At 36.2% G+C, this 12,128-nt stretch overlaps 1 long non-coding RNA gene across 1 annotated transcript in view; it reads left to right on the top strand.

Moving 5' to 3' along the window:
• Positions 1 to 12,128, top strand: part of LOC122422939 — a 63,571-nt gene that overhangs the window by 6,786 nt on the left and 44,657 nt on the right. Inside the window, exon 2 of the long non-coding RNA XR_006264032.1 lies at positions 3,380 to 3,579. This is a non-coding gene — a long non-coding RNA (uncharacterized LOC122422939). The remainder of the gene's footprint in view (positions 1 to 3,379; positions 3,580 to 12,128) is intronic.

Here is a 12,128-nt window from a genome sequence, read left to right as displayed (position 1 = left end):
AAAGGTTGAAAATAGCCCATATAAATACTTGAGGTAGAATCTATAAATCTTGTTGATTTATTCAGCATGGAGGGAAGAATGGAGGTATTTATAATTCTAAAACATGTGACATGATAGCTAGCTTCTATATTTTAAATGATGTCCAAGAGAAATCCTAATAATTCTAGATGGAAGAGTCAAATTTACTGTAAGGAAGCTGAAAAATACCTAGAGTAAAGAATAGAAGATCTGGCTTATTTGTTTGTAATTATTGTCTTTTCAAAAGAAATTGTAATAAATATTTAATTCAGTAGTGTTACCTAATACTCTTTTTCTAATGTAAATTAATTCAACTTTGAAGTTGACATTGAAGATTTTCCATTTCTCTAGTCCTTGCCCAAACTGGGTTCTAAACCAAAACTGGAATTCAGCCCAGCAATGGGAGCAGTTGCAATTGTAGCTACCATCCAAATTTAATTAATTTCAATTAAATTTAATACAGTTCAATAAATGTTTACTAATGTGCCTTTTTGTATGGAATTCACTTTGTCTTCCAAATAGAGCCCTCTCCAAAGTCAGAAATTTTTCTTAAAAATTTTCTAATTCTGGCACATTGATAGGCAGTCTAGTGCATGTCCATGGCAGAGGTTCAGCAGATAGACTTGGGCCAGAGCTTAGATATATGACCCAGGTGTCTTTAATCTATTTTCCAAGTCATATTTGGTGAGCTAAAGGACATAGGTCAATAAGTTGCCTGTAGCACTGCTTGAGATATTCAAAGCCAAAAAGCGAATATTTATCAGATTTGGTTTCGCTCCCCTATACAAAAATCCAGAAGAGAAAACTGAAAATATTGTGTATTTTGGAATAGAAATTTATCACATTAGCTTGGCAGTGAAAAAAATGTTTAACTAGGGAAACAAAATCAAGCCAGCATCAAATCTTATGACCTGAACAATGAGTGGGTGTTATGTGTTTTCTGTAGTTAATAACACATATTTTAATTCATTTAAAATGTTAGAATAAAGGAGTTGGGTGCAAAGTGCATGTCAAAGGATACCTATTTTGAACTTGAACAAAAGCCTGCAGGAGAAATGTGTGACATAAAAAGATACTTGAACCCACTAAGTACTGGTGTGATGACATTTGCAAAGGGGTAATATTCAAAATAGTTTACTACTAGTATGGTACGGTCACTGACCACTAAGTGTTCAATAATCAGACTGGATGCCACCTATCAACAAACAATAGGGCTTTGGTGGTGCAAGCTGCCTGAATACAAGCAATTACATATAAAGGTTTCTGATTCTCTTGGCACCGTCCGCAGTACAAGTAATCACTAAAATTGTTCCGTAACTTCTAAGCTTTACCATAAGGAATTGGAAATCTTCTTTAAGAAAATAACCAGTAGTTATGAATAAATTGAGTTTATTCATTATGTGTTAGATAAGTAATTTTGAAGGGTATAAGTGCTTCTAGGCCCTGCCCTGAGAACTGGGGATGAAATGGTGAATTAAACAGACAAAAGCCCTGTTTTCATGGAAATTATTGTTTCCATCAGTTTACTAAATCAGCTCAAGTGAGAGAAATCTAGTTTCCTTTTTAAATTGAATTAAAATATTTTGTTATTAAATAGAGAAAACACATAAAAACAGAGAATTATATAACAAAAGTTTGTGTGTCAACTACTCAGCTTGACAAATCCTAACATTTGGTTTCTTCTTCAATTTTCTTTTGTAGATAGTTAAAGTGACAAATTGGTAAGTTTTGGTATATGCATACATTCTTGAAACCACCATTCAAGAAAATTAATGAATTCATCACCCTCAAAAGTTTTCTCATGACCTTTTGTGATCTCTCTATCTACATGTCACCCCCACCCCAAGCCATGCCCAGGCAACCACTGATTTGATTTCTGTCACTATAGATTAGTTTGAATTTTCTAGGATTTTATATAAATGGAATCATACAGTATGTGCTCTTTTTTCATCTGGCTTCTTTTCACTCAGCATAATTAATTTATGATTTATACATGTTATGAGTATCAGTAATTCATTTTCATTTCTTTACTAAGTAGTATTCTGTGATATGGATATAGGAAAATTTGTTTATCCCTTTACCTATCAATGGACATTTGGACTTTTTCCAGTTTGGGGCTATCACATATGAAGCTGTGATAAACATTCACATTTGAGTCTGTGGGCATCTACTTTCATTTCTCTTGGGCAAAAAGCAAGAGGTGGAATGATTAGGTCATATGGTAGATTCATTTTTAACTTTATCAGAAATGCCAAACTGAGTTTCTAAAGTGATTATACCATTTTACATTACTTCCCATTAGTGAAGAAGTGTTCACTCTACATTACTGAAGAAGAGTTCCAGTTGCTCCACATCCTTCCAACATTTGATATCATTAGACTTTTAAATCTTAGATATATTAAATTGTGTGTAGTGGTATCTAATTTTGCTTTTAATTTTTCAGTGATGTTGAGCACTTTTTAATGTGTGTATTTGTTACCTGTATTTTCTTCTTTCATGAAGTGTCTGATCAATTCATTTGTCCATTTTTTTATTGAGTCATTTGTCTTCTTACAATTGAGTTTTAAGAGTCCTTTACATATATATTCTAGATACAAGGAAATAATAATAGAGTTCTACTCCTAGATAAACACTGTTGAAACTCCTAATTTAAGGAAATAATAAAGATTCTGCAGTTATCGAAGCAGAATTGGCCCTTGTCAAGAGAATAGAAAGTTAACTGATTTCAGATTTTTTCTGCTGTATTAGATGCTAGAAAAATTTGGAGCTCTATGAATAGACTGAGTTTTAAAAAATAACTTCTTTTTTTGAATATATAATGCATTTAAGTTGTTGAAAATTCAAAAGTGGCAGAAAGGTTATAAAGGGAAAAAAAACCTCCTTTCACTCCTGTTCCTTGACTTTCCATTTAACTTCTCCACAGACAACCAGCTTTTATCAGGTTTCTGTATGTATCTTTCCAGTTAGATCTTATGCAAGTGTATGCAAATTCCATTTCACAAATTTCCATTCACAAAGTGAGCACTGCACATTGTTCTGAACCACATTTAACTGAACCATGAGACTCAGAGATTCTACATTATTTGGGTATTAAAGAATTCTTTTATGGGCAGACAATATTCACTGGAGAGTGTAATTAGCTGCCTCACTTGCTGTGTAATAAACCACTGAAACTCATTGAGTAAAAAAAATTGAATAAATCACTGAAAACTCAGTGGCTTAAAACAATTCTTTATAAGCATAGCTTATGCATCTGTATGTTGGCTGAGGCTTAGGTGGTTTGGCTTGGACTTGGTTGGCAAACTTGGCTAAGCTGTGCTGGCTCACTCTTCTGCAAATTGATTGGTGGGCTCTATTTTAGGTTGGGCTTGACTGAAACACCTTATTTGAAGACAGTTCTGCTCCAAATGGCTGTTACGTTCTTCCCAAGACCAGTGGAATAGCAGCCGAGGCAGTAGAAGCACAAGAGCGGGCAAGCCTGATCCATGCCTTTTAAGATGCTGCGTCCATCACATCTGTCACTATGCTGTCAGCCAAGGCACAGCACATGCTAAAGCTGAGGTACCACAATTTATTTCAACAACCTCCTATTAAGAGATTATTAGCTTTTTGCTATTATAAGCAATGCAGCGATGACTAAGTACACATGTCATCTTTCGTATATACTAATATCTCTTTGAATAAATGCTGAGAAGTGAACTTTGAAATGAAAAGATGGGCTTTTGTAATGTTGATAGGTATTGGGAAGCACTGTTTAGAGATTATCGTAACTGTATATTCCCATCAACAATATTGGGGCTATGTTATTATTTTTTATTTTTACCAATCTTGCACATGAAAATGTTATTTTTGCATAGCTCTAATTTGTTTTCTTTAATTGTAAGTGAGGTTGATAATCTTCATATGTTTAAAAACAATTTATATTTCCTCCTGTTCATATCTTTTGCCCATTTAGTTCCAATGGCTTTTTTAATTTTTCTCAATTGATTAATATATCTTAAAGAAACTAATACTTATTAAATTAGGGCACTCACACCCCCCCCAAAAAGCTCCTGTAATTAAAAACACCAAGCAGAACCACAGTCTAACCAGTTCACCAGGGAGTCAGTGAAAGAGAGAGCTAAGAAAAGCCCTCTTGAAGTCAAAACAAATCTTAGAGATGGCTTCAAAAACTACTCCTCCTTGCATTTAATTGTTAATTTAATGTCTTACCTCAGGCTGCCAATGCCATAAAGTCATAGTGAAATGCCATAAACTGAGTTAAACATTTTTTTCTCACAGTTCTGGAGCCTGGAAAGTCCCAAGTCTAGGTCTTGGCAGGATGGGTTACAGTCTGGGGCCTCTTATCTTGGCTTGTAGGCAGCCACCACCTTGCCTGCTGCTCATAGAGCCTCTGTGTGTACGGCCAAGAGATGGCGCTCTGGCGTTTCCCCTTCCCCTGGTAAGAACTCTAACCCCATGGGAGCCTCCCCTTAACGACTCCATCTCAACCCGATTACCTCCAGCAGCCTCGCCTTCTAACACAAGCACTTTGCGCTTCAACATACGAGTCAGGGGGTGGGTGGATGGAGCCACACAAGAGTCAATCTATTTTAAACTTAACTTTTTCAATAAACAAAATAATTCATTCTAGTTATAAGATGGTATAAATGAATATGTCTTCTTATTTCTTTCCTTAACTAATTTAAAACACAGTTGTATATTTTGCTTGTAATTGTACTGTTGGACCAGAACATATAGAAATGTAATATATTTGACAATAACAACACCAAGAAGGTAGATGAGACCAAAGCTGTGTTGTGCTAAGGAAATGACCCCTGATGGTAACTTGAATCCTTAGAACATACATGCTGCTGCTGCTGCTAAGTCACTTCAGTCGTGTCCGACTCTGTGCGACCCCGTAGACGGCAGCCCACCAGGCTCCCCAGTCCCTGGGATTCTCCAGGCAAGAACACAAATAGGGAACCAAAATCAGTAAACAGAAAGGTTACTCTAACAAACTCTATATATAAACTTGTTCCCATCTTTTCTCAGCCTGTTTAGTACATATAAAATTATATAAGATAGTACTATTGGTAGATTAATAGCATATATACATGTGACATGTATAACAGGGATAGCGGGAAAGGGGAAAGAGAGAATGACACTGCCTGGAAGTAATGTTTCTATATCACATTGTAGTTAAGTTTGTTTAAATCTGAAATAGATTCTGATAATATGTACATAGTAACCCCTAGAGCAATCACTAACAAAATAAGTTTTAAAATAGTGAAAAAGTAATCACAGTAATTAAAGTACTACTCTAGAAAATATTCACTTAATTCAAAATAGAGCAGTAGAGGGAACAGAAACAAAAAGACATTAGTTCAGTTCAGTTCAGTTCACTTGCTCAGTCATGTCCAAGTCTTAGCAACCCCATGGACTACAGCACGCCAGGCCTCCCTGTCCATCACCAACTCCCGGAGTTTACTCAAATTCATGTCCACTGAGTCAGTGATGCCATCCAACCATCTCATCCTCTGTTGTCCCTTTCTCCTCCCGCCTTCAGTCTTTCCCAGCATCAGGGTCTTTTCCAATGAGTCAGTTCTTCACGTCAGGTGGCCAAAGTATTGGAATTTCAGCTTCAACATCAGTCCTTCCAATGAATATTCAGGACTAATTTCCTTTAGGATTGACTGGTTGGATCTCCTTGCAGTCCAAGGGACTCTCAAGAGTCTTCTCCAACACCACAGTTCAAAAGCATCAATTCTTCGGTGCTCAGCTTTCTTTATAGTCCAGCTCTCACATCCATACATGACTACTGGAAAAAACATAGCCTTGACTAGATGGACGTTAGACAGTCATTACATTAGCCAGTAGAAAATAAAAATTTGAATGACAGACATAAATCCAGCTATATCAATAATAATATTAAATGCAAATGGGTTAAATAATCCAATCAATAGGCAGAAATTGTCAAATTGGATAAGAAACATGATCCAACTATTTACTGTCTACAGAAGAAGCTTCTTAGGTTCAAAGATACAAATAGATTGAAAGTAAAAGAATGGAAAAAGATAAAATCATGCAAACATCAACCAAGGAAAGCTAGAATGACTACAATAATATGAACTATAATAGACTTTAAATGAAAAGAAAATGATACTAGAGATAAAGTGGGCAATTTATAATGAAAGAGTCAAACTATCAGAATGTTATAATAACTATAGACCTATATGCCCACAACATCAGAGCTCTGAAATACATGAAATAAAAACAAACAGAAATGTAAGGAAAAATAGACAATTTGGCAAAAACAGTTCATGAGTTCACTACCTTCCCCCATAATGGATAGAACATCAAAGTAGACAATCAACAAAGTAAATGGAAACCTTCAACATTATATGCAAAACAGTCTGATGGACATCTATAGAAAATTCCATCCAACAACATCAGGATACACATTTGTCTGAGTATATGCTCAGGGTAGACTATATGCTAGGCTGTAAAAAAATCCTCAATAAATTTAAAGGGATTGAAATTATAGAAAGTATTTCTCTGATCACAGTGGAAATTAGAAATTAATAACAGAAAGAAATTTGGGATATTCACAAATAATGAGGAATTTAACCAGTACACTACTATATAACCAATGGGTCAAAGAGGAAGTCAAAAGAAAAATTAGAAAATATTTTAGGATGAATGATTGAAAATGAAAATATAATATACTAAAATGTACGAGATGTAATTTAAGCAATTCTCATATGCATGCGTGTTAGTCACTCAGTTCTGTCAAACTCTTTGCGACCCCATGGGCTGTAGCCCACCAGGTTCCCCTGTCTGTGGAGTTCTCCAGGCAAGAATACTGGAGTGGGTTGCCATTCCCTTCTCCAAGTATCTTCCCAGCCCAGGGGTTGAACCCACGTCTGCATTGCAGGTGGATACTTTACCACCTGAGTTACCAGGGAAGCTAAGAAATTCTTAGGGAGAGATTTATAGCTGTAAACACCTACTTATGATCACATTCAGTTCAGTTCAGTCACTCAGTCGTGTCCGATTCTTTGCGACCCCATGAACCGCGGCATGCCAGGCCTCCCTGTCCATCACCAACTCCTGGACTCCACCCAGACCCATGTCCATTGAGTCGGTGATGCCATCCAACCATCTCATCCTCTGTCGTCCCCTTCTCCTCCTGCCCTCAATCTTTCCCAGCATCAGGGTCTTTTCCAATGAGTCAGCTCTTCGCATCAGGTGGCCAAAGTATTGGAGTTTCAGCTTTAGCATCAGTCCTTCCAATGAACACCCAGGACTGATCTCCTTCAGGATGGACTGGTTGGATCTCCTTGCAGTCCAAGGGACTCTCAAGAGTCTTCTCCAACACCACAGTTCAAAAGCATCAATTCTCAAGTGCTCAGTTTTCTTTATAGTCCAATTCTCACATCCATACATGACCACTGGAAAAACCATAGCCTTGACTGGACAGACCTTTGTTGACAAAGTAATGTCTCTGCTTTTTAATATGCTATCTAGGTTGGTCATAACTTTCCTTCTAAGGAGTAAGCGTCTTTTAATTTCATGGCTGCAGTCGCCATCTGCAGTGATTTTGGAGCCCAGAAAAATAAAGTCACATTACTTCATGGCAAATAGATGGAGAAACAATGGAAACAGTGACAGATTTTATTTTCTTGGGCTCCAAAATTACTGTAGATGGTAACTGCAGCCATGAAATTAAAAGACACTTGCTCCTTGGAAGAAAAGCTATGACAAACCTAGGCAGCATATTAGAAAGCAGAGACATCACTTTAACAAAGGTCTGCATAGTCAAAGCTATGGTTCTTCCAGTAGTCATGTATGGATGAGAGTTGGACCATAAAGGTGGCTGAGCACCGAAGAAGTTATGCTTTTGAACTGTGGTGTTGGAGAAGACTCTTGAGACTCCCTTGGACTACAAGGAGATCCCACTAGTCAATCCTGAAGGAAATCAACCTTGCATATTCATTGGAAGGACTGATGACTAAGCTGAAGTTCCAATACGTTGGTCACCTGATATGAAGAGCAGATTCACTGGAAAAGACCCTGATGCTGGGAAAGATTGAGGGCAGGAGGAGAAGGGGACAACAGAGGATGAGATGGTTGGGTGGCATCACTGACTCGATGGACATGAGTTTGATCAAACTCCAGGAGATAGCGAAGGACAGGGAAGCCTGGCATGCTGCAGTTCATGGGTTCACAAAGAGTCAGATACAACTTAGCAACTGAACAGCAAACACGGGCATGGGGGAAGAAAAGGAAACAATCTCAAACAATGATTAAACATTTCACTTAAGATACTGGGAGGACTTCTGCAGTGGCCCAGTGGCTAAGACATTGTTCTCCCAATGCAGGGAGCCTAGGTTTGATCCCTGGTCAGAGAATGCCACAACTAAGACCTGGCACAGCCAATTAAATAAAAATAAATATCTTTTTAAAAGATACTGGAAAAAAAGGATCAAATTAAACCCAAAGCAAGGATAAGGAAGGAATAATAATAATTAGAACTGAAATAAATGAAATGGATAAAATAATTTAAAAAATCAACAAAAGCTAAAGTAAGTTCTTCAAGGTCAACAAAATTGTTAAAACTTTAAACTAAAAAGACTCCAATTACTAAAATCAGGATTGAAAGAGAGCACACTATCATCAGCCTTACAAAAATAAAAAGAATTATGAAAGAATGCTATGAATAAGAGTGTACCAATAAAAGTGGTAATTTAAATGAATGGAAAATTTTCTAGAAAGACACGTTACTAAAACTGCCTCAAAAAGAAATAGAAAATCTGAATAGACTTCTAACATGTAAAGAGTCTTGGTTAATAATCAAAAAACTTTTCACAAGGGAAGCCAATGACCAGGCAACATCACAGGTAATTTATACCAAACACTTAAATAAGAATTCTAATTTTTCATAAATTTTTCCAAAAATAGAAAAGAAGGTAACATTTCTTTTTTATTGAAGTGTTGTTGATTTGCAATGTTGTGTTAAGTGCACAGTAAAGTGATTCAGTTATATATATGTACACATACATACACACACACACACACACACATACTCTTTTTTCAGATTCTTTTCCGTTATAGATTATAAGATGTTGAATATAGTTCCCTGTGCTATATAGTAGGTCCTTGCTGTTTGTTTACCTTATATTTAGTAGTATGTATTGTTAACCCTATATTCTTAATTTACCTTCCCCCTGCACCTTTCCCCTTTGGTAAGCCCAAGTTTGTTTTCTATAACTGTTAGTCTGTTTCTATTTTGAAAATAAGTTCATTTGTATCATTGTTTTTGATTCCACCTATAAGTGGTGTATGATACCTGTCTTTCTCTGTGTGACTTTACTTGGTACGGCAATCTCTAGGTCCATCCATGTTGTGGCAGATAGCATTATTTCATTATTTTTTATGGCTGAGTAATATTCTGTTATATATACCACATTATTTTTATCCATTTATCTGCTGATGGACATGGGTTGCTTCCACATCGTGACTATTGCAAATAGTGCTGCATTGAACATTGGGGTGCTTGTGTCTTTTCAAGGAAGAGTTTTCTTTAGACATATGCCCAGGATTGAGATTGCAGGATCATATGATTAGGGATTATATTTTTAAGGAACCTCCATACTATTCTCCAAAGTGGCTGCATCAAGTCACATTCCCACCAACCGTGCAGGAGGAAATCCTTATACATTGTTAGGCGGGAATGAGAATTGGTGCAGCCATTATGGAAAACAATATGGAGGTCCCTCAAAAAAATTAAAATTAAAAATTTAAAAAATTAAAATTAAAAATTAAAATGATCCCACTATTCTGCTTTTTCATATATAGTTGAAGACAATGAAATCAGTATCTCAAAGAGATTTCTGCACTCCTATGATCATTGCAGCATTATTCACAAGTGGCCAAGATGTGAACAGTCTAACTATATAATATAAATATATAAATCAGCATATAAATAAATAGAATGTGGTATATGTACACAAGGGACTATTATTTGCCATAAAATAAAAGGAAATTCTGCCATTTGTGACAACATAGATAAACGTGGGAGAGCATATGCTAAGTGAAATAAGTGAGACAGAAAAAGACAAATACTACATGGTATTGCTTATATATGGAATAAAACAGTTTTTATTTCATAGACCCAGAGAGTAGAATGTTGGTTGCCAGGGTCTGAGAGTGGTGGAAATGAGATGCTATTCAAAGGGTACAAACTTACTGTTATAAGATGAATACATTATGAGGATCATAGCATGGTGAGTATGTGAATAGATCTTATAGAGCACACACAAAAAAAGTAATTATGTGAATTGATGGATGTGTTAATTAACTTGATTGTGGTAGTGATTTCATGACATACATATACATTCATCACATCATATACTTTAAATACATATAATTTTATACCTCAATTATATCTCAATAAAGCTAGTGGGCAAATCTACAAAACATCACTGAAGTAACTTAAGGAGATCCAAATAAGAGGATAGAAATCCCTTGCTCATAAAACTTAATAGTAAGATGACAGTATTCTACAGATTGATCTAAACATTCAAAACAGTCCTTATTAAATTCTCATTTGAGATTTTTACAAACATTGACCAGTTCAGTTCAGTCGCTCAGTGGTGTCCGACTCTTTGCGACTCCATGAATCGCAGCACGCCACGCCTCCCTGTCCATCACCAACTCCCAGAGTTTACCCAAACTCATGTCCATTGAGTCGGTGATGCCATCTAACCATTTCATCCTCTGTTGTCCTCTTCTCCTCCTGCCCTCAATCTTTCCCAGCATCAGGGTCTTTTCAAATGAGTCAGCCCTTTGCATCAGGTGGCCAAAGTATTGGAGAATGGGAAAAAACATATATAAATCATATGTCTGATAACAGATTTCTATCCAGAATATGCAAGGAACTCTTACAACTCAGCAACAAAAAGACAGACCTGCTTTTTAAATGGGCAAAATATCTGAATTGACATTCCTCCAAAGAAGGTATACGGATAGCCAATAAGACCTTGAGAAGAGGCTCAATATCATTGCCTACTAGGAAAATGCAAGATAAAACCACAGTGAGATAATGCTTCAAGCCCGCTAGGATGACTATCATCAGAAAGACAAGTAATGACAAGCGTTGGTGAGGATTTAGAGAAACCGGAGTCCTTGGACACTGCTGGTGGGAACGTTAAATGCAGCTGCTGTGGGAAACAGCTTGACAGCTCCTCAGATTGTTAGTAAAGGTTATCATGTGACTCAGCAATTGCACCCCTAGGTAAATATCCAAGAGAACGGAATACATACGTCCCCATGAAAACTCGTAAATGAATGTTCATAGCAGCGTTAGGCATATGAGCCAAAAAGTGTTTTCACACTTTGAACAATGTGTGGACATTGTTCCCAAATCTTTAACAACCGGTAAATTATAAACAAATATTGTAGTAGTGTGAAAAGTGAAATATTTCTTTATAATAATGCCAATATTTTCATGGTATATTATTTGACAATAAAAATGTCAATAAATGATATGTTATTTGACAATAACAATGAAATACTAATACATGCTATAACATGAATGAATCATAAATATCTTGCTATGTAAAAAAGGCAGTCAGGAGGGGTCACATATTGTATGATGCCGTTTTTATGAAATATCAAGTGTAGGCAAATCTATAGAGACAGAAAGTAGATGAGTGGTTGCCCAAGGCTGGAACTGGTAGTGGGGGAAATAGGGAGTGTCTGCTAATGGATATGGATTCCTTTGGGGAAGTGATGGAAATGTTCTAAAATTGATTTGATTTTGGTGATGGCTTCATAACTCTGTGAGTATCCCAGAAAAATTAATTTTGTATTTTAAATAGATTAATTATTTAGTATGTAAATTATATCTCAAAACTGTTAAAATAATAGCAAAATGTTTTAATTAGAAAGAAACACCATTGGACAAGTAAGTTTTGGACGTAATAATGACCATAAATAAGAGAGTCCTGGGAGAAATTTGTGGAAGTGTTAAACTTCCAGTCTCACAGATTAAAGAACTCGATGTGAATATGGGTGGATCTGGAAGAACCAAAGACATTCCATATAAAGAGTAGAAATACATGTAC

This window comes from Cervus canadensis, chromosome 20 (genome assembly GCF_019320065.1).
Source record: "Cervus canadensis isolate Bull #8, Minnesota chromosome 20, ASM1932006v1, whole genome shotgun sequence".
Classification (NCBI taxonomy): domain Eukaryota; kingdom Metazoa; phylum Chordata; class Mammalia; order Artiodactyla; family Cervidae; genus Cervus; species Cervus canadensis.
Note: the sequence above shows the minus strand (reverse complement) of the source record. Positions and strands in the feature narration are given on the sequence as shown.